The following is a 23,096-nucleotide window of genomic DNA, read 5'->3' as shown; positions in this document are numbered from 1 at the left end:
CACTTACTAGCTGTGTGATCTTGGGCCAAGTCTCAGCCTTAGTTTATCAGTAAAATAATAATAATAGTAACTAAATAGCTGTTGTGAGGATAAATGAAGTTATTATATGAATGATATATGTAAAACTCTTTGTAGAATCTAAATTACTATATGAATGTTAGCTATTATTAGCTATTATTACCTTATAACAATTCAACTTCCCCACAAAGATCCAGGCTAAAACGATTCCAGTCACTCCCTGAACAAGAATTGGCCAGAGTGTTCTCAACTCTTCCTTCTCCACCAAGACCACCAAAAATAATATAGAAATAAATCAGAAACTCAGAAGTTCCTTTTGCTGCCACCTATTTTCTCAACAGGTCTTGATTCCAGAATTTGGTTACAGCATAAGGAATGGGATGGGCTAAGATTTCTAGAAAAGTTAGATAAATTATTCCATTCTTTATTCAAGGTGATCTTTCACTTGCTTGCTGATAGGTGATCCATGAAGCAGTGACTGCCTCTTGGCTGGGCTTGGCCCAGTACTCTTCTCCTAAATCATCACACATTGACATCATAAGGGCAGGGTTGCTGTCAGACTTCAAGGCACCTCAAATGAAATTACAAGCTTTCCTGCTTTCTCCACCCTCCCTATCGCAAATGCTGTCACCTCACTGCATTTTCCAGTTCAGCTGTGGTTTGTAATTATAGCATTTGCTATAAGAATGCTCCCAAAAGGAAAAGTTCATTTAATAGAAAGAAACTTCAGGTCTTTAAAAGAAGTGACTTCCACCACTAGAGAGTAGACTGAACAAAGCTAAAAGTCCAAACCTACACTCTGACAAGGGCATGATCCAAATAACATGTCTTCATATTCTAAAGATGTGCAGAAGCAAAGAAGTCATTTCATCCTACTCTTGGATTTTATTCTCCCCCCCCCCCCTTTTAAACCCTACTTTTCCTTTCATCCTATGTAATTAAAAGGATGAAATCTCTTTAATTGGTAGCTGGGCCAGCAATGTAGGACAGAGGATTGAAATATTTGAAAGCTTACTATGGAGACTTGGCAGATGGCAAGTTAACTTGGAAACATTTCCAACCCTTTTTAAATTGACTGGGCCCTGAAAGATGCCATGATTCATGTGTCTATGTGCATGCACCCAGAGCTGATATAACTAAAGGAAAAGGTCAGAGAAACCAAAGAGTCTTCTTATTGTATCAGTATTCTATGATAGAGTAAAAATGGTCTGCCCCTAGATTAGAGGATCTGTACTTAAATCTGGTATCTGGTGCTTATTACTTATGTGACTAGCTCTGAATCTGTATCCTATTAACAAGTCCCCTTCTGGTTCTAAATCTATATGCCTACTGAAATATCTTGCACCATTAATTATCCTTTTTTTTTAATAGCATTTTTTTCAATTACATTTAAAGATAGTATTCAACATTCATTTTTGGAAGATTTTGAGTTCCAACTTTTTTTCCTTCTTTCCCATAACTCCTTTCTCAAGACAATAAGAAATCTGATATAGTTTATACATGTACAATAATGCAAAACATATTTCCATATTAATTATGATATGAAAGAAAAATCAGAACAAAAGGGAAAAACCATAAGAATAAAAAAGCAAACAAAAAAAGGTGAAAATAGTATTCTTTGATCCATATTCAGTCTCCATGTTCTTTCTTTGGATGCAGATGGCATTTTCCATCCCACATCTATTGGAATTGTCTAGGATCAATGTGTTGTTGAGAAGAGCTATTTATCATAGTTGGTTCTCACATAATGTTACTGTTACTATTTGTAATGTTCTCCTGATTCTGCTCACTTCAGTCAGTATCAGTTCAAGTAAGTCTTTCTAGGCTTTTCTAAAATCATCCTGCTCATCATTTCTCATAGAATAATCTATTACATCCATATACCATAATTTATTCATTTCCTGATTTATAAGCATCCATTCAATTTCCAATTCCTCATTCACCACAAAAAGAGCTACTACAAATATTTTTGCATGTGTAGATCCTTTCCCATTCTTTTATGATTTTGGGGGTATACAAACCCAATAGCAAAACTGCTAGATGAAAGGATATGCACAGTTTCATATTCTTTGAGCATAGTTCCAAATTGCTCTCCAGAATGGCTGAATCAGTTCACAATTCTACTAATAATGGATTAGTATTCCAGTTTTCCCACATTCTCTCCAACATTTATCACTATCTTTTTCCTGGCATCTTAGCCATTAATTATCCTTTTCTATATTTGTGCTTTATAAAAAATTAGCCAATATGAGACATTTTTTGTTTCATTGAATGATGTCCCTTCAAAGGTAAACAAAAATCCATTAATACCAGTGATGTTTAGATCTATCCTTTGATTTTTTTAATTAAAAAATTTTTTTTTCTTCTTTCCTTTTATTTATTTTTTATAGCTTATTATTTACAAATATATGCATAGGTAATTTTTCAGCATTGTATCCTTTAAGTTTTCATTGGATCTATGATGTCATCCACTTGAGTGTTCCCTTCAACAACACAGACTGAAACCCATCCACTAGGCCTACATTCTCCATGTAAAAAGTCCACATTTTCCTTGAAATCTTCTACAAGCACCACCCTTTTTCCTTTCTCCCTTATGCTGAGAAACTTCCTCTAGGACTCCACACTGCCTAAATATAAGCTGGGTTGCTCAGAATGTAAATTAATCTACATGTTCACTGTAACTGGTCCACTATTTTCACCCTCTGATATACATTAAGAATAATAAAGCAATTCAATTCAAGAAACTTACTTAGTGCCAATTATATACAAGGAACTATGCTAGCTATTATTGTTTATGTTCCACTCTTTTCTCCAGCAAAACAAGGTATTTGCAAAATTTATTTAGATTCACATTTGTTCATTATTGACAAACAAGTATTTGCTGAATCTCTACCATGTTCTCAATACTTTGCTGTGGTTGATTGAAGTGTACTATGTTTATTGTTCCTGTCCTCAAGGAACTTGTAATTCAATTGGGAAAATAAGAACTACACATAGGAAAAACTAACATAGAAAATTAAACAAATATACAAGTATCATAAGCCAGAATAAGTGGCTAGTTATATTGAATTAGAAGCCAGAAAACCTGGATACTAATTCCAGTCCTGCTTTCAACTACTTGTGTGACTTTGGGCAAGTGACCTTCATTCCTCTGGGCCATAAGTTTTTCACTTATGTTGAAAAAACCAAAATGGAGACTTCAAAGCAATAATTAGTAGGTGACTGTGGCCTTTGCAAAATAGCAAAAGGAATAAAGTCTATGATAGTATCATAGGCACTAAAAAGTTCATATAATGATTTCCCTGAATCATCTGCTTGGGCTTCTGTGTCCCTAGTATGTTCAGTATATTCAGTAATATATGATTAAAAACTTCTATAGATCTTCCTGAGGATGGTATAGTATAATTTTAAATTCTAAATTTTATATTCATGCCAAACCAAGCACCTTCTTGATAATAATGCCTTCCTTTTGTCAATTATCTCCAATTTATCAGAGATACACATATATACATATATATGCATTTATACTCACATGTGCCTATATGTACATATATACTAGTGTAGTGCATATATATGTGTATAGTGCATATATGTTTGTATATATATATATATGCATATTTGCATATTTGTGTTTTGCCTGAACATAATTATTTTTATACTGTCTTTCCTATTAGACCATGAGCTCCTTGAGAATAAAAAATATCTTTTGCCTTTCTTTTTATCCCCTGCACTTAGCACAATGCCTGGCACACACAAAGTGTGCTTAATAAATACTTGACTCCTTGAATAACTTGTTCTCAAAATCTCATTTGTGGTCAGAATGAATCTTTGCAAAGAAGCCAGATACTGAGACAATACCTCTCCTAAAATACATTAACTAGGGTAAAAGTCCCCTATATCCTGGTTGGGTAGGCTTTTGAGGACCAGGTGCATTGCTATATTACCACAAAGATGTTCCTAATGTTTTCCTTGTAAAGGCATACCTTGGAGACATTTCAAGTTGAGTTCCAGACCACCACAATTAAGCCAATATCATAATAGAATGAATAAAATATTTTTTTTTAGTTTCCCAGTACTGTAGTCTATTAAGTGTATGATCATATTATGTCTTAAAAATAATGTACATACCTTAATTTAAAAACACTTTATTACTTAAAATAATCCTAACCATCATCCAAGCCTTCAGTGAGTTTTAATCTTTTTGCTGGTGGAAGGTCTTGCTTTGATGTTGATTATGGCTGACTGACCAGGGCGCTGATTGTTGCAGGTCAAGGTGGTTATGGCAATTTCTTAAAATAAAGTGACAATGAAATTTCCAACATTGATTAATTCTTCTTTTTACTTCAACACATAGATGCCATTCTAGGGTTATTAACTGGCCTATTTTCAATATCATTGTATCTCAGGAAATAGGGAGGCAGAAAGAGAGAGAGTAAGAGATGGGGAATTGCTTGTTAGTAGAGGAGTTAGAATACAGACAATATTTATCAATTAAGTTAGTTGTCTTATATGAGTGTGATTCTTAGCACCCCAAACAATTATAATAGGAACATCAAAGAATACTCATTGCAAGTCATCATAATAGATATAATAATAATGAAAACATTTGAAATATTTTAAAAATTTTCAAAATGTGATATAGAGGCACAAGGTAAGTACATACTGTTAGAAAAAATGGTGCTGATAGACTTGTTCAATATAGGACTATTACAAATATGTAATTTGGAAAAATTTCTAAAAAATGAAGTATCTATGAAGCATATAACATGAATCGCAATAAAATGAGATATGCTTGTGTTCAAGCACCAAAGTTTTATTTTTGCTGCTACTCTTCTAAAGAGTAACTAACATTTCTTTTAAAACCCACTGGGTAGAGTTTTCACACTTCTTATATAAATTCAGATTTGGAGCCAAAAGGGGGGTCTCAAGAAGCTATCTAGCCAAGCAGTCTCATTTTTGAAACTCAGAACAGTTAAGATTATATAGACAGTAAGAGTCTGCTGCCATCGTGGGCCAAAAAGAAAAAAACCTTCTAGCTTACAATCTCTTTTTCTCCCTCACTCTGTCTTCTTTTCACTACTTGGACTGCCCAGTCTCTTTACTGCCTCTGACTTCTGTATCCAATCTGTCTCCATCCAAACACAGGAATGGTCACCATAACTGGGATACTCCCCTTAACTACACCTCCGCTTGTTCCCTCAGGTACTAAAATACCAGTGGTCAATAAACATTTATTAAGTATGATGGTAAACACTGAGAATTCAAAGGAATGCAAAAACTATAGTCCCTATTCTCAAAGAGCTCCTAGTTCAATGATGGACACAATATGCAATCAACTAAAGCAAGATATATTTACTACCAGTGGTAATCTCTAAGGAGGGATACTAAAATTAAGGAGACTTAGGAAAGGCTTCTTGAGGAAAGTGAGACATTAGGAGGGAAACCAGAAAAGTCAGGGTGATAAAGAAGGGACCATTTTCCAGGCACAGATACCAATCAGTGAAAATACTCTGCAGGAGACTGAGTGCCATATATAGGGACTTCTTGGTTGTGTAACCCTTGTCAAATCATCAAACCTCTTTGAACTTCAGTTTATTTCCCCCTCTAAAATGAAAATAGTAACACTTGTTCTATATTCCTTCTAGGGTTATTGTGAAAAAATTTTTTAAAATCAAGAATAAAGAGAATTATTTGGAAAGAGCTGGGATTTACAATTATAAATCTTCCCTGAGTTCTTTTTCCTTCTCAGCATTTCTTCCAAAGATGAAGGAGATAATTTGAGTCAGAGTTATGTACTAAAACAGTGTCTTTTCCTAACTAGGTACTATAAGCAGTTAGCATGGTATCAAAACAATTGACAATAAACACAGATGTATTGCAACAAACATTGCTAACGTCTGAGACAGAAATATTTCAGATACATTTTTAACTGATGATTTTTTTAAAATGCCCATCTGTCTTCTGAAACTCAGCTCTAATGGAATGTGGCTGCTTACTGGAAAAAAATAGAACCATCAAAATTATTTGATTATAATTCTAATATTGCTAATAGTGGCCCCTATTCAAAACACAAACATGAATGAATTAAGGTAAGGAGGTATTCCGGACCTGCTTTTAAAAAATATATTTTAGCTCAGAAGTATCCATTTTTTCTCTCATCTGAAAAATTATTTTTATAATATGTTATCCCTATCCTGTCCCTTTTTAGAGGATACTTTTAGGAGAAATTGTTTACTTCCATACAATCCATATATCATAGCTTCTAGAGCTGAAAGGCATTTATAAAATCATCTAGTTCAACTCTCTTGTTGGAAAGATAAGAAAACTGAAGCCTTATGGAGGTGAAATTATAGAACCACAGACTTAAAGCTAGTCTAACCATACACATTTAAGAAGGAAAAAACTGAAACTCAGAGAGGATAGTTGAGAACTATACCAGGGAAGGAACATGCATGCTGATGAAATTTTAATTGTATTGATGTACTCATTTATGCAACAATCAAAATTCCTCTTCAGTTTTTACTCCTCTCAGAGTTTAACATCACTATGCCTAAAGTTCATACCATTATGAAATAGTAGAAGCAAGAATGATTGCTTGAGAATCTTCAAGTAACAAACAGACTTGGAATTTTAATCAAGGTTCTCCACTTCAAATCCAATGTTCTTTCCAATTTACTATACTATGCTGCATACAAGAAATTGGTTTATCAAACATCATTTATTAAATGTCTAATGTGTGTGTGTGTGTGTGTGTGTGTGTGTGTGTGTGTGTGTACTCTAGCAAGAGTTAGAGATACAAATATAAAGTGACATAAATTTATTGACATAAATTTAACGTGGTACAATGATAATCTATTGCACTCCAGAATACCTCTTGTGGTACTTCCATATGGAGAAAACTAGGAAATGATGGTATTTCTTCCTGGAAGATACTAGGAAGCTGCTTCTGGGACAATTGTGATTACTTGTAAGGGAATCAGATACCTTGGAGAATCAGATTGTTAAGCTTATGTAGACATTCTATAACTGGTTCTGATTGGCTAACTACATGCTAAAGATAACAAGATATTCTCAATTCCTCTACAGCCAATAAAATAGATTCTATTTCAATGTTTTCAGAAGTTTGCCATATTCAGAACTCTTATATTAGCTTCTAATTGGTCTTCCCTAACTTCTTTCCATCTTTCACTTGACTGTCTTTTTTTTTTTATTATTATTATAACTTTTTATTGACAGAGCCCATGCCTGGGTAATTTTTTTTACATTATCCCTTGCACTCACTTCTGTTCTGACTTTTCCCCTCCTTCCCTTCACCCTCTCCCCAGGATGACAAGCAGTCCTATACATGTTAAATATTTGACTGTCTTCTTAAAGCACTGATTTGCCTATGTCATTTCCTTATTCAATAAACTCCAGGGTCTCCTTATTCTAGAATCAAATAGAAAATTCAGTATTTGGCTTTTAAAACCATCATAACTCAGTCTCTTCCAACTTTTCCAGTCTCCTTATGTCTTACTCCTCTCCATATGGTATGTGACCTAGTGATAACTGGCTCTCTTGTTCTCCATATGATATACTATCTCCCCAATTCTACAAATTTTCACTGACTTTCTACCATATCTGGAATTCTTTCCCTCTTTGGTTCTATTTCCTGGCTTCTGTAGTTTCTGAGTCGAACTAAAATTGAACTTTCTATAAGAAGTCTTTCTTAATCTCCTTTTTAATCATGGTGTTTTCTCTTGAAGATTCTCTCTAGCTTATTACATGCATATTGTATATCTTATTTATACATAGTTTGCATGTTGTTTACCCCCTTTAGATTGTGAGTTGCTTAAGAGAAAAAACTGATTTTTACTTTTCTTTGTAGCTTCAGCATTTAATAAAGTGCCCAACATATAGCAGGTACTTAATAAGTGTTTGTTCACTTTACTCTTAGTTGGAAGTATCTTCTTTTCTAATATCAGATATGGAATCAGCAGGTCCATCATTACTTCCTAAATCTGCTAACCTTGTGTGATCCAAGGTAATGTGACTAGGTAATTCACTTTATTTTTCTTGGACCTTAGTTTTTTCATGTATAAATGAGGGAGGTTATACAAGAGGACCTTTTTTTACAGCTCTGAAGCCCATATTATAGCTCTAAATACAATAATAAAACGTCTTTTAAAAATTGTTTTAGAGGCAATTAGATGAGAGTTAGTTTAGGGTGAAAAAGAAACTAGGCTGCATAGGGTTGAAAAGTGAATTGATGTATAAATATGTGTGCATATATTGCATTTAACATATACTTTAACATATTTAACATGTATTAGACTACCTGCCATCTAGGGGAGGGGGAAGGGGGAAGGAGGGGAAAAGTTGGAACAGAAGGTTTTGCAAGGGTTGGTGCTGAAAAATTACCCATGCATATGTTTTGTAAATAAAAAGCTATTAAAAAAAAAAAAAAGAAAAGTGAATTAGGAGGTAAAAAGGTATAAATAGCTTTTTCTAGGAGTTGGCCTGTGATAGAATAGAGAGATATAAAAAAAGTTTGAAGTCATGCTAAGTAAACAAAGTTTTTTAAAGATAGGAGATATTTGGGTACGATTGTAAGCAGCACGGAAGAAGTCAAGAGGCAAGGAGAGTTTGACAACTAGCAGATGAGCTGAGTAGTAAGCTCCTGGAGGAAGATAGGGAAAAAAAGGATCAAAAGCATGAGCTGAGAAAGAACTCTGGGAGATGACTAAGAACCATTACATCAAATTCCCAATCCCTATATTTTTGCCCGCCTGAATTTCTGATTTCCTTCACAGACTAACTATCAATATTTCGGAGTCCAATTCTTTTTGTACAGCAAAATAATGGTTTGGACATGTAAAGTTATTTTGTATTTAATTTATACTCTAAATATTTAACATGTATTGGTCATCCTGCCATCTAGGGGAGGGGGTTGGGGGAATGAGGGGAAAAATTGGAACAAAAAGTTTAGCAATTGTCAATGCTGTAAAATTACCCATGCATATAACTTTTAAATAAAAAGCTATTTAAAAATAAATAATTTTTTTAAAGCATGAGCTGAAGAGATTGATATTAATAAGAAGAAAGGCCACTTCTTTCTAAAATTATGGAGCAAAGGAGGAAATAGTAGGTATTTCCTACTAATGGTAGATAATGTTGAGATAGTTTGAAGGATATTCTAGGGGAGCAAGATTTCATGACATGATGACAGATGGCCCCGATTTTTCTAGTAAAATATGAGGCCAAGTCCTTTGCTGAGAGGGATCAAGTAAGTAATAAAGTAAGTGGTGGAAGTTCTATCCTGATGCCTCGGTGTTGTAGACATGATCCTGAGTTGTCAAGCTGGAAAAGCTTTGAAGATGGATGCAATGACAGACAGAGGATGCATGTGAATGTTCCAGAATGTTCTATCATGTAATTTGAAGAGTTTCATTAATACTTAAGATTAATATGGTGCTGTAAGATTGGAAAAGAAAGCATTTTGCAAACATGCACTTTGATCTTTATAATAACTCTGGGAAGTAGATGCTATTATTATCCCCATTTTTACAAGTGAGGAAACTAAAGCATACAGAGGTTGAGTTAATTTGTCAAAAGTCACACAGCTAGTTTAGTATTTGAGGCCAGATATGAGCTAAGGTCTTCTGGTCTCTAAATTCAGGGCTTTATCCATAATGCCACTTGACTGCAAGGTTTGTAGCAAAAGGCTGGATTTTTGATGTGGGCTTTTTTGGCTATAGTAACTCTGAGAAGATCTCAAACCAATGAAATAAGAGTTCATTAAAGTACTGACTAAAGCATTTAGCCTAAAAGCAAGAGAAGAAAATCCAACAAAATAGTCTTCTGACTAATGGTAGGAAATCAAACCCAGCTATTTAGAATCTTTAATCATTCCCACAGTTTTAACTGCCAAAGTACCATATTTAGATTGGTAATATGTTCAGAGTATAGAGCTTTCAAGAACTTAAACTGACCAATTTGTGCTGGTACAGCTTAGCATTATTTCTTATATTTATTTTTTTAACTGATTAAAAGCTTGTGGCTATTGTATGAGACTATAAGGGAAGTACTTTACAAACCTTAAACTATATAAATGTTAGTTCTATTTATAGGTAGAGGAAGCTTGGCATAATGGGTAGAGTGCTGGGTTTGGAATAATCAAGATCTAATTTCAAAACTTGCCTCTGACATTTACCAGTGTGAGTTGGATCCATTCTTGCCACTTTTCTACCTTGGTCGAAGTGGCCTTCTTATCCCATTGTTTGCCCCTTCCTCCCACTGGTGGATTTTCAGAAAGTCCATTTGAGGAAATATTCATGCCCACTACCATTCACTTTCCTTTTGGCTCTGCTCATGATTGGATTTTCCCACCTTGAGCTGTGTGACTACTTTCATCTAAACATTTAAGTTCCATTCCACCCTCCCTAATTTTTTTAATTTAAGAGCATATCTATCCACTTTATCTAAAGTGGATTTGTAGGAGCTGTTTATAACCTCATCTTACTACTAATTGTCATGGGAATTTTGACCTGTTTCATTTCCAAATTAGTTCACCCTTCCATAGATAATATGGCATCCCTTTCCCTTCTTAGGAGTTTGTTATATTAATACTGAACTTAGTATGGATAAGCTTTACCTTTAGCTTATTGCAAGTCAGAATTCCTATGCTCAAGAGGACCCCCAAACTCAGCTTCCCAGGTAGCAAGTTTTACAGGTGTATGCTATCACAACTGGTTGCAATTCCCTTTATGTACTATCTTTTCCCATTGGAATTTAGATTCCTTGGAGCAGTGGATAGAGCACAAGCCCTGAAGTCAGGAAGACCTGAGTTCAAATCTAGTCTCAGACACTTAACGCGTCCTAGATGTGTGACCCTGGGCAAGTCACTTAACCCCAACTATCTCAGCAAAAAAAATTTAAAAAGAAGGAATTTAGGTTCCTTGATGATAGATTTTTTTTTGCTTCTATTTATATTTTTAGCATTAGCATAATGCTTGTGACTAGTGAGCACTTACTATGTTTCTTAACTGACTAATTTAACCTCTCTGAACCTCAATAAACTCTTAAGACTACCTCCAAAATGACAGATGGGTTTTCATGTTTTCATACTTTTATGCTAGAAAGTTCCTTCCCCACATGAAATCATAGATCCACCATGACATCATTTAGGTGGCTGGCCCTCTCTCTAATCATAGGATATAGGTTTAGATCTATAAGGTACCTGAAAATTGGTTTTATCTCATTTTATATATGAGAAAAGAAATGGGCAGTGTCTCATTCAAGATAATTAGAAGAATTTGGATTTGAATCAAATTCAAATCCAACACTCTCTCCCTTAGACCATAGTCTCTTTGTACCATGTTGCCATTGAACTGCTTCTCATTTAATCTCTGGCTGTGCTCCTTAAACTGAGTCACAATTCCAGTCCTCCACCCTGCTTCATTGGAAGAGATCCAAGGACCTATAGCAGCAGAAGAACCAGACTTCCTGTTATGGCAATTTCTACCTACACTAAGCCAGCACAGCCACCCTAGGAGAAAAGCCAAGAGGGTGGAGGTGGTGATAGGCTTTAAAAGTTATTAAAAGTTTCTGAATATATTTTGTTTTTACTTCATCTATGTTTCTCAATATATCTCTCTAAACTACTCCTGGAGAATTATCTTTTACAATAAAGATTAAAAGAGGAAACAATTCAGAAAAATTAACTAACACATCAACTGAGTCTAACAGTTTGTACAACATCCCATACCCACAGTTCCTTACATCTGCATTATTCACATATTCATATAATATTTGCATATTCTTCTATTCTTTATTTCTTAATCAATAGAACCACAGCTTTTACCTTCAGTGTTGTTGCTCAATATATTGTTGGGGTTTTTTTCCATTTCTATTATCACTCTGTACATTATCTTCCAGATTTTCCTTATTTCACTTTATTTCAATTTATGTAAATCTTTTCAGACTTCTCTGTATTCTTCATAGTTACTGTATTATACAGTGCAATGAAATTCTACTCCCAATCAATGGTCATCCTCTTTGTTTCCAATGTGTTATTATTGCAAACAGTGCTGTTATATTTTGGTGAATAGGGTATTTCTTCTGCCATTGATCTCTGTAGGGTATATGGATTCTAATAGAATTTTTAGATTAAAAGGCATAATTATTTTAGTCATTTTCTTAGCATTATTCAAAATTGTTTTGCAGAGTAGTTTCAGAGTTCAACCAACTTTATACCAAGTAGGTCTATCTTTTCACAATCCCTCCAACATTATCTTTTCCTATCTTTTGTTATCTTTGCCAATTTACTAAGTATGAGGTGAAATCTCAGAGTTGTTTTGATGTCTTTCTTTTATCGTTAATTTAGAACAATCTTTAATATAAACTGTTAAGAAAATTTTAAATTTTTTTTAGAACTGTGTGTTCATATCTTTTGACCTTATCCATTGGGGAATTCTATTATCCCATGGGGATAGATCCATTATAACTTAGCCTCCACTAAGGGACATTATAACTCATTGTAACTCATAATGGCCTAATATAAAATATATACATACATGTGCATGCAAATATATGTGTGCACATATGCTTAAAAAGTATGGCTCTCCAATTAGAGATTCTCATGGTTCAAAAAGTTCTAGTACTAATTTATTTATTTTGAAATTTAAATACAAAATAGAAAAAGAAAAGAAAAAAATTGCCATGTACACAGCAGAACATAAGAGATGATTCAAAATAGAAAGCAATAATTTCCATTTGAAGAAAACCTATACAATAAATATCATATAGAGCTATCTATCTTTGCTTCCTTGTGGATTTTCTTTTTCTCTGATGTGTCCTTTTTTTCCCCCTGAGGTTAAATGACTTGCCCAGGGTCACATAGCTAGGAAGTATTAAGTGATCTGAGCACAAATTTGAACTCAGGTCCTTCTGACTTCAGGGCTGGTGCTCTATCTATACCGCCACCTAGCTGCCCCTCTGATATATACTTTTTACATCATTCTTTTTTCTCCTTCCTCTCTCCAAAAGGTTATGATTAAGCATGTATGTGTATATGTGTGTGTGTGTGTGTACATATATACAAATACATACATGCATATATAAATATAGATAGATACTGTACATATACTGTAGATATACATGTATGTATATATTTTATATTAGGCCATTATGAGTTACAATGAGTTATAATGTCCCTTAGTGGAGGCTAAGTTATAACGGATCTATTCCCCATGGAATAATGAAATTTCCCAATGGATAAGGTCAAAAGATATGAACACACAGTGCTAAAAAAAAATTAAAACTTTCTTAACAGTTTATATTAAAGATAAATATAGATATCTATAATCATACACATATATTCACATATACATTAATGTGCATCTATGTAAGATTGTATTATACTTGTTCTCTTTTTCTCTGAAGGTGGGTAATACCTTCCTTCCTAAATCCAAGTCTTTCCATAGTTTTCTATTAACTTGTTATTTCCTACACCACAGCAATATTCCAACCTTATACTTTCTGGTTATTTTAAATAGTCTAAAACAATATTAATTAATATGGCTGACATATAGTGTTTTTCTTTTGGTTAAATCTATATTAGCTTTAACTTTATCTGAGATCAAGATTACTACTCCTGCTTTTTTTTTTTAACATAATAAATTCTACTCCTGATCTTTATTTTCTGTTTGTATATATCTCTTATTTCCTATCCCTCCTGAATCCTATGCTCTACTTCTACTCATTATCTTGCCCTCCTATTACTTAACCTCCCTTCCCCACTCCAAGGATTCTTTCCTTATCCTTTCCCCCATTCTTTCCCCTTGCCCTTTTCTTTCTATCTGAATTGAAAAGACTTTTATAGCCTTCCAGATACATATATTGTTCCTTCCTTATCCCATTCTCATTTATCTACACACCTTATTACATTTCTGTTAATCTATACATTCTTCTATATCCTCCCCCATTAACCTATTCCCTCTTTTTTCTTTAGAAAACTTTTATTCCCTTTTAAACATATGTTGTTCTCTCTTTAGCCCAAATCTGATGAGACTAAGGGTCCCTCTAAAAATCCCTCCCTTATTATCTACCCTCTCCCATCCCCTTACTCTCTAATTTCTTTCTGAATTTAAAAGACTTTTATATATACATAGATATCTACATGTATACATGCACACATACATATAGGTGTGTTATAATTCCTTTTTTGTGAATTATTAGTGAAAATTAGGTTCCAGAATTACCAGCCCTCCTTCCTCACCTAATTTCTCTGTGTCGGTTCTTGCTCTAGCACCTTATCTGTGTAAGATAATTACTTTTTTATGTTTTCTTACATGATTTTGGTTTTTTTAAATCACACATATTCATTTCTACCTCAATCTTTCTTTCAAACTACCAAATTACTAATAACAATCTTAGAGATATGGTTTAAGTTTCCATGTATAAAACATAAAGTTTGTCCCTATGTCCCTTGTAATTAGTCTTTGATGTTTACCTTATATTTATCTTGAATCTTGTATGTCAAATTTTCTATTAAGTTCAGGTCTTTTTGCAACAAAATCATGAAAGCCTAGAAATTCATTGAATATTCTTTTTTTGTTGTTCAGGATCTTGCTTAACTTTGCTGGGTATATTTCTAGTCATATGGAAAGGTGCTCTAAATCACTATTCATCATCCTTTTTTGGTTTGCTTGCATTTTTTTCTTTCTAATTTTTTTCTTTTTGATTTTATTTTTCTTGTGCAGCAAGATAATTGTATAAATATGTATGCATATATTGGATTTAACATATATTTTTACCATGTATAACATATATTGGATTACTTGCCATCTCAGGGATGGGATGGAGGGAAGGGGGGGAATTGGAACACAAGGTTTTGCAAAGGTTAATATTGAAAAATTATCCATGCATATGTTTTGAAAATAAAAAACTTTAATTAAAAAAAACTTTGCTGAGTATGATATTATTGGCTGTAAGCCCAGTTCTTTTGCTCTTCAATATATATTCAATTCTAATTGAATAAATAAAATGTGGTCTTTTATTGTAGCTGCTTATAAATCTTGTGTGATTTTAATTGTGACTCCACCATATTTGAGTTGTTTTTTTCTTGTTGTTTGTAATATTTTCTCTTAGATCTGGGTTTATGGGATTTGCCAATAATGCTCCCAAAGGTTTTCCTCATAGGATTGCTTTCAGGTGGTAATCAATGGATTTTTAAAATTTCTATTTTCCCCTCTTGTTCTAATGCTTCAGAACAATTTTCTTTAATTATCTCATATTATTGTATCAAGATTCTTTTTTTTTTATCATAGGTTTCAGGTAGTTTGGTTATATTGCCGTGTTTTCTCTTCTTGATCTGTTCTCCAGATCAGTAATTTTTCTTATTAGGTGTTTCACATTCTCTTCTTTTTTTGTTTTATTATTTCTTGGCCTTTTATAACTTTACTGGCTTTTCCTTGCCCAATTCAAGAAATTGTTTTCTTAAGATTCAGGGTATTCTTTTCCAGTTGGCTTGTTTTTTCTTTGATTGTTCTTATTTTTTTTTTAATTTCCTCAATTTCTCTCATTTGATTTTAAAAGTCTTTTTTGAGTTCTATTAATTCTTTTTGGGTAGGTGACCATTTGATGTTACCTTTCAGGGTAGGAGACATTTTTCTTGGGTTTTTTGCTTCCGTTTCTTTCTCTGAAGAAGAACCCCCATTTTCTCTATTCCCATAGTAACTTTCTGTGATTGGATTCTTTCTCCTTTGTCTGCTGTGAGGTTTTTTTTTGTTGTTGTTGTTGTTGTTGTTGTTTTATTTATAGCAGCTTGTTACTATAATCATCTTTTGTCTGGAGGGTGTAGAAAAATTTCTCTGACCCCATATCTCCTCCTTCAGTTCTCCCCTCTGGTCTGGAACTGAACTCAAGAACTATGCCCTCTTGTAAGTGCCAATAGCCAGCAGTGCCCCTAAGCCACTGCTTCTTCACTCACTAGGCAGATACAGGTTTCTTCTCACACAGGACAGTGACTTGGCTGGAGAGCAGGACCTGACCTCCCTTATCAACAAAGTTCCTGCTCTCCCTCTCAGACTTCCATTCCCCACACTGTCCAGGATGTGAAATTTTCTGTGACTGGGCAAAGGCTACTTCCCAAACTAGCTAGATCCAGGGCTCACTGTTTCATTGAAGCTATTCTGAAGTATTTATACCTCACATGTGCCAAATTTCCATCCTGGGATTTTTCTTCAGGTCTTCTCTGGTTGTTGCATGAGGACCGCTGCTTTGTTCTCAATTTTGGAGCTAACACTTTATCTTGGAGAAACCTCTTCAGTATTTAAACACTAATCCATTAGCATTCATATAACATCTCCTTAGGAATCAATTAGTAAATAGCTTGTCCTAAGACAATGGTGAAAAGATATTTTGATAGGGATGGGAGGCCCATGAAAGGAAGAAGGAAAGAACTAGACAAAATCAAATGCCTCCAATATTGTTTCAGACAGTAAATAAATTATTTGCAGGATCCAGCCTTATACTTAAAATAAAATCAGAGGATTTCAGGACTTTGTTTTAGAGATGAGCAAACTATAACTCCAAAAGAACAAGGAACATATTTAAGGTCTACGAGTTTAGTTATTGATCAGAATTAGTTCTAATCTCAAGTTCTTACATAACCAAATCAGAGCTATTTCCCATGTATAGTGGCTGCCTTGACATAGAACTATGTTAAAATATGTCCTCTCATTTTCCCTAGAACAAGATCCAAACCAAATTGGGCTGTAATAGCCAAATACTGTGCTATAACAAGGAGAGGTGTGTGTGTGTGTGTGTGTGTGTGTGTGTGTGTGTGTGTGTGTGTAAATGCATTGGCATGAGTATAAGCCTTGTTATAAAAGACTATCTATATTTATATTTATCTATATCAATATATCCATATAGTTATATCTGTCTATATGTGTATGTATATCTATATGTATGTATGTATTATATATATATGAATCAGAATTTCCTTCTAATTCCAGAAGAACTTTCCCCTGGAATATCTTAAAAAGTAAAAGCAATAAAAGATGCTAGTTTACATGTTAGATTCACATTCACATAAAAGTAGAAAATTTAGAGCAGGTAATTAGATCTTTGTATATATATATATGTATATATATATATTGTATTCAATATATATATATACATATATATATATATAAAACATACATATATATATTCAGTACATCGATATATCTGTGGTTTCATCAATAAGATTTAGATAATTTTATTTGTGGAAAGAAACAGAACCATAAACAATTCTGAGAATACCTCTGAGAAAACAGACCCTCAAGGATAATATGTGGGGAGAGTCATAGACAATTCTGAGTGGACCAGAGAAAGAGTACTTGCTAAAGGAAAGATGGGCAAAGTATCTTGTTTCCCAGCAACTAACTTACTAATGACTACTAAGAGACCTTGGAAAATTTTAATAATTAGAATTCCTTGATGATTATAAGATGATTGCATTTTGGTTATTTGTGGTGAATTTGAAAGAAATATTAATTTTGGTTTCTCACACTGAGAGAAAGGTAAGTTACTTCCAGTAATGTGTTTGAGCTGCCTGGAATTGTCTGGAGATGGTAGAATGCTGTATAAGCCTTGGAAATAAGTAAACAATACATTCTGAGCTTGATTTATTGTTTTATTGATTGACTAGACTTAAGAAAGTGATGGAGAAAATGTTAATGCTCATTAAGCTCAAAAGTGTATCATGTTTATATTGGGGTGGGGTTAAGTGGAATCAATTATTAAATATTTACTAGCACATCCATTACCAAAAGAGACCATGCTTTGAAGTAGAAGAGAAAATGAAGATTCCAAAGAAAGACAGAAAGAGATAGAGGCAGAGAAGAGACTCATAACTGAAACTAGCCCCCTTGCTGCTTCAAAAAAGAGCCCAGCTGAGTCCAGTTTAGTGGATGGCTCATAAAAAAGGATGTAAGTAAAAGATGAAAGAACTTAGAGTCTGCATTGTATCTCTACTGAACTGACAGACAGGGTTTTCATCTACTGTTGAGAAATGAGTTGACTGAAGGAAAAATATTACTGCTGAGAGCTAAAAGGAAGAAGAATCCTCTACTGACTAAGAACTGACTGGGGAATGCAGAAGAGAAGCTTGTCTACCTTATCCTGTATAGCCATCTGACAACAAAGAGGAAATACTTCAAAGGCTTATCTTCTTTATCTGTTAGTGCTACCTACAACTTAAAAAGGGGAGCACGACCAAGAGAACAGATCTAAATAGTTCTGCAGATTTCAAGTATAAGGAATCTTGTTTAAAAAACATATATAAGAAGCAATTTGAGCAGAGCAGTCAGTAGACCTAATCAGAAGTTGCATTTTTAATAAATGTTACTCTCTAGAGGCAGCTAGGGACTGGGTGATTATGGTGTAGGGCTTGAAGTCAGGAAGACCTCAACTCAAATCAAACCTCAGATATTTACTGGCTGTGTGATTCTGGGCAAGCTAGAGACAAAACTTGCCAAACACTCAAGTATCTGTGGCTAACACACACACACACACACACACACAGGAAGAATCAGACATGACTGAAAAATGACCACAAAACAATCCTGTTCCATAAAGTGGACAGGAAGACCAAAGAATCCATTTCAGTGTCATAAGTTGCCCAAATATATGTGTTTCCTAATCAAATACCTCCCTGCTTGGTTTCTTTCTGTAAATTTGGGTCCATTCTTCCCCATAAATGACTCACAAATTCCTTTGTCATTCAAATCCTTTCATTGCCAAGCCTCCCCCTACTCTTCCAGTCTTTTTACATCTTACTTCTCAACACCTACTCTTCAATCTAATGATATAGGTCTCTTGACTGTTCCATAAACAAGGCCTTGCCCCTATGCTTAGAATGCTCTCCCTTCTTTATTCTGTCTATTGAATTTCCTAGCTTCCTTTAAGCTCCAGCTAAAATCTCATCTTTTAAAGATAGCCTTTGGCAATCCCTCTTAATTCCACTGTCTTCTCTCTATTAATCATTTCCTATTTATCTTGTATAAAGTTTGTAGATATTTGTTTGCATACTGTCTCTCCCATTAGATTGTGAACTCCTTGGAACAAGGAGTGTCTTCTTTTTCTTTTCTTTTCTTTTCCTTTGTATCCCAGATACTCACTACAGTGCCTAGACCATAGTAGGTGCTTAATGAGTGTTGATTCATTGATTATGTATTGATGAGAAAGAATGACCCAGGTTTATGGGAAGATTGTTATGTTATAATCCTTCTTGTTTTACATATTCTATAGCAAATGTATGTCTTAATGTCAATTAAAGTTGTCCATCAATATTATATGATGATTAATTCTATTGAATGTGACTCTTATCAACAATGAGATGATTGATGCTAGTTTCAATGATGTTGTGATGAAGAGAGCCATCTACACCCAGAGAGAGGATTGTGGGAACTGAATGTGGATCACAACATAGCATTCTCACTCTTTTTGTTGTTGTTTGCTTGCATTTTGTTTTCTTACTCGTTTTCTTTCCTTTTTGATCTGATTTTTCTTGTGCAACAAGAGAATTGTATAAATATGTTTACACATATTAGATTTAACATGTATCTTAACATGTATAACATATATTGGATTGCTTGCCATCTAGGGGAGGGGGTGGAAGAAAGGAGGGGAAAATCTGAAACACAAGGCTATGCAAGTGTCAATGTTGAAAAATTATCCATGCATATGTTTTGAAAAGAAAAAGCTTAAAAAAAATTAATGTCACTTGATTTACTTAAATAGGAAGCATGTCAAAAGGAACTTAGGAGAGGTGAATAGCTCCAAATACCAAGATTGTCCCTAGATCCTGAGTGGGCTGCAGCAATACAGCCACCCTCATTAGGGAACTTCCAAACTGCCAATGTGAGTACAGGTTGAGTATGCAAGTCAACACAGAGAACGAGAAGAGGAAGAGAGAAAAGGCATGTCCTGATCATGCTTGAACCATACATCTACATTGATATGCTTTCCATGGATGCAGCTTGCATCCCATCCACACCTTCTTATCCTATACAATTTTTATCCATGTTCTTCAATCCATCTTCAGAGATTCTCCACCATATGTGCTACAGACTTTCCTTGAGAGCTTTTATTTTGGAAATGTCAATATAGGATTTAAATTATCTCTTATCCATCACTTAAAAATATTTGACTTTCAGCTTTTTAAAATTTTTGATGAAATGTTTCCTTAGTTATATACTTTATAATAATTTCTTGAGCATAAGAAATAATTGGAAATATACTACCATCTCCTTTTCCCCTTTAGATGTTTTACAACTCAAAATTCAAAATTTGCAATTATAGACTACCACTGGAAGAATTCCAATGGATATATCTAATGAAAATATCCAAATGGGTTTTTCCATTAGGAATCAAGAACTGCACAATTTCCTAAATGTAACATTCCATTTTCCTAGACAACCTCTCTAAAACTCTTATAAGGCACTGACCTGTATTGGTGGAGTTTGTTTATCCAGGAAAATCACAAGTCCTTTATTTGAGTTAATATTTATACATGATCTAAAAATGGTTAATAGAAATATCCTTTGTCCTCTTCTATTAAGTGATCCACCTGACCATTATCAATATAGAAAGGTGATAGACTAAAGAGCATTTTTTCCCTTATTTCATGGTTTGTCGGACCCAAAGAGTTCATCACCTGATGGCCCAGACTATTGATGATGAGCCTCTTCATCTTTAGCTAAACTGGTCCCTAGACAGCTGATTTATTTTCTTGCCATGGCCAGACTCAGAGCTTTTCCAAGCTTTCCAAAAAGCCTTCAAAAAGCCAAGATCAGCTTCATTCCACAAGAAGACATCTAAGTAAGGTTTTATGGAAGCCTATTTCACTTCCAGACTGCTATTTTTCTTAGTCTTAATTGTATATTGTTTAAAGATGATTTAAACCTTTTTTTAAAAAGAATTTAAGCCTCAACATTTTAGGGAATGTAATTTCTTTTGAGCTTTATTAATTTCTAAAACTGTATTATAAATATAAAGTAGATGTGTTTTCACTGGCTTTTCTTCACGTCTGGAATGTTCTTGCTCCTCATCTTCTGCCTCTTGGCTTCAGAGCCAGAGCTCCTGTTAAGAAGCTTAAATATCACCTTTCCAGGTTCCTTCTCTTCCTCCCTTTCCCCATCCCCACCTTAGTATTTTCCTTCTGAAATTATCTCTTTTTACTGTATATGTGTATATGTTATAGCTCTCTTTTTGATTTTGTTCTTTCCCCAGTATATAGCACAGTACTTGATATATAAGAAACATTTAATGCATGTTGACTATATAAAGCTTTACCTATTAAGATTAGTAAATCTTTTTCTTAAGATATGCCAATTATTGCTTGTTCCTCACCCTACCCTTCCTACTCAGGAGAGCAATATTGATGCTTATTATATTAAAACACAATTAGTGGGCATTAGATTGAATTTAAACAGAATTACACGAGGGCAACAGGTGTGAGAACTCATCCAGAGAGTTATTAAATTGAAGACTTTGAGGATTTGGCACAAGAATTTCAAAATAGGAGCAGGTGTTGAAAGTATTCATGCCACACATGTGGGCACTTAGCCATGTTTGTTTGATGCCACTGATGGCAGCTTGAACAGAGATAAAGCCAAAGTGAGACAGCTGGTTGGGATTAGATGGTCATTAGGGATGTAAATAGGAAATCATGGAGGGCCAAAAAAGAAGGAATATTGGAATCTGAACTAGAGACCATCCCCAGCAAGATTTTGAAATAACATGCAATATCATGAGCATTTATCAAAAATCTACTATATGGAGGACACTGTGGAAGATGTTACAGGAGGTTCAAAGCATGGTTTGGGGAAAGGGCCTCTGGAGTTGGATTTAGAAAAACTAGATTCAAATCCCATCTTGGCTACATACTATCTACATGGATTTTGGTATATAGCTTAATATTTCTAGAATTCGGTTTCATTAAATAAGAGAAGAAAGAGAAGTGGATTAGATGATCTATGATAAGGGGATAGAATGTAATTATTTAAGAAGTGGAACTGGCTGTTGTGGTTTGTTTTCCCAAATTTTTGCCACTTTCTCAACCCTCAGTCTTGACAGAAAAATGCCCAACCTCCTGCTCAATTCCTTCTACCCTAGATGGCTGCTATCCAGCCCAATGGGTTTTTTCTCTGCTTTTTACTTGTGGGACTCCACCCATACCCAAATCTTTGCATTGAGCAACTTCATCTTGGAATGTACTCCCTCCATATAGAATCTCTTTCTTTTTTCAAGATGAAGCTCAGTCAACACCTTCTACTTATGAAACTTTTTCTCACCAGCTGCTATTGCACTTCCATCCAGCTATTTATATTTATTCTATATATACTTATATAAAGCTTTGATGCATCCTGTTAGTAAATTCCTTGAGAGCAGGGATTAAAACAAACACACACACACACATATATATATACATATATACATATATTTGTTTCTGAGTCCCCAGCACCTAGGGGATGGCATACACTTCACAAATGCTTGATGATCGATGTAAATAATTTGTATAATCCAACCTGGCTCCTCTTGGGAAAACTATCATAGGGGACTGAGAAATAACTGGAGAATTCAAGTGTCTTGTCAAGCATTTTCAATCTATGTGGAGTGCTCACTCAGGTGGGAGATAACTTGCCTGGGTGCCTGAGGAAAAGAGGGCAATAGGTTTTGAATTTATTATGTCTTGACCTGTGGTCAATGAGAGCAACCTGCTTAGAGAAAATACGATTGGGATTTGATCCTTCTATCTAGATGAATCCTAAGGAGACAAAGGTTGATATGAGCTATAATTAAAAAAAGAACTTTTGATGAAAGGCTCAAGTGCCTGACACTTGGTTAGAACCATAGCAGAGAGGACTGAGTCTTATGTCAATTCAAATCAACAAATTTTTATTGTGACTATTATGTGCCAGATACTATATTAAATACTAAGCATACAAAGAAAGATACAAGACAGTTCGCTGCTCTCAAAGCCCTCATCATCGAATAGAGGAGACAACATGCAAACAAGATATATACTGGATACTTTGGAAATAAGC

Source organism: Antechinus flavipes, chromosome 4, assembly GCF_016432865.1.
Source record: "Antechinus flavipes isolate AdamAnt ecotype Samford, QLD, Australia chromosome 4, AdamAnt_v2, whole genome shotgun sequence".
NCBI lineage: Eukaryota > Metazoa > Chordata > Mammalia > Dasyuromorphia > Dasyuridae > Antechinus > Antechinus flavipes.
This window is presented reverse-complemented; position numbering follows the sequence as displayed.